Raw genomic sequence first — 1,192 nt, 5'->3', positions numbered from 1 at the left:
ACAAAAACGGTTCCGAACCGTTTCCGCGGAATGCGTTCTTCATCAAATCACACGAAAAGAAATTTCTAACAGCTGTGGGATTCGAACCCACGCCCTTGCGGACTGACGCCTGAAGCCAGCGCCTTAGACCACTCGGACAAACTGTCGATGAGTACTTTAAGATTCATAGCCGAGGTGATGCATCGCTCTGCCAAACCAAAGGGCACAGAAATGGGTTGAACGGTATCTGCGAGTTGCGATGGCGCAATATCGATCAGAAGGTTTTGGTCTTGCACTACCTCGCTTCTGAAAAGGTCTCGGATTTTAATACAACACCAGTCAGGTATATAGACTGACAGCTGTGGGATTCGAACCCACGCCATTTCGGACTGGCGCCTTAAGCCAGCGCCTTAGACCACTCGGCCAAACTGTCGGTAAGCGATTCAAAAATCATAGCCGAGGTGATGCGTTACACTATAGGACATGACACAAAAACGGTTCCGAACCGTTTCCGCGGAATGCGTTCTTCATCAAATCACACGAAAACAAATTTCTAACAGCTATGGGATTCGAACCCACGCCCTTGCGGACTGACGCCTGAAGCCGGCGCCTTAGACCACTCGGACAAACTGTCGATGAGTACTTTAAGATTCATAGCCGAGGTGATGCATCGCTCTGCCAAACCAAAGGGCACAGAAATGGGTTGAACGGTATCTGCGAGTTGCGATGGCGCAATATCGATCAGAAGGTTTTGGTCTTGCACTACCTCGCTTCTGAAAAGGTCTCGGATTTTAATACAACACCAGTCAGGTATATAGACTGACAGCTGTGGGGTTCGAACCCACGCCCTTTCGGACTGGCGCGTTAAGCCAGCGCCTTAGACCATTCGGCCAAACTCTCGATGAGTGCTTCAGGATTCATAGCCGAGGTGATGCGTTACACTATAGGACATGACACAAAAACGGTTTCGAACCGTTTCCGCGGAATGCGTTCTTCATCAAATCACACGAAAAGAAATTTCTAACAGCTGTGGAATTCGAACCCACGCCCTTGCGGACTGACGCCTGAAGCCAGCGCCTTAGACCACTCGGCCAAACTGTCGATGAGTGCTTCAAGATTCATAGCCGAGGTGATGCATCGCTCTGCCAAACCAGAGGACACAAAAAATGGATTGAACGGATTCTGCGAGGTGCGATGGCACAATATCGATCAA

General features: G+C 49.7%; 5 non-coding genes across 5 annotated transcripts; all 5 read right to left on the bottom strand.

The window, feature by feature from the left end:
* Positions 1–66: 66 nt before the first annotated feature.
* Positions 67–146, bottom strand: Pmar_PMAR002268. The gene has a single exon. It is a non-coding gene; the product is annotated as a tRNA-Leu (tRNA).
* Positions 147–332: 186 nt separating this feature from the next.
* Pmar_PMAR002267 lies at positions 333–412 on the bottom strand. Its single transcript has one exon. It is a non-coding gene; the product is annotated as a tRNA-Leu (tRNA).
* Positions 413–533: 121 nt separating this feature from the next.
* Positions 534–613, bottom strand: Pmar_PMAR002266. Its single transcript has one exon. It is a non-coding gene; the product is annotated as a tRNA-Leu (tRNA).
* A 186-nt stretch (positions 614–799) lies between these two features.
* On the bottom strand, positions 800–879 carry Pmar_PMAR002265. Its single transcript has one exon. It is a non-coding gene; the product is annotated as a tRNA-Val (tRNA).
* A 121-nt stretch (positions 880–1,000) lies between these two features.
* Pmar_PMAR002264 lies at positions 1,001–1,080 on the bottom strand. Its single transcript has one exon. It is a non-coding gene; the product is annotated as a tRNA-Leu (tRNA).
* Between the last annotated feature and the right edge of the window lie 112 nt (positions 1,081–1,192).

Source organism: Perkinsus marinus, assembly GCF_000006405.1.
Source record: "Perkinsus marinus ATCC 50983 genomic scaffold scf_1104296940298, whole genome shotgun sequence".
Taxonomy (NCBI): domain Eukaryota; phylum Perkinsozoa; order Perkinsida; family Perkinsidae; genus Perkinsus; species Perkinsus marinus.
Note: the sequence above shows the minus strand (reverse complement) of the source record. Positions and strands in the feature narration are given on the sequence as shown.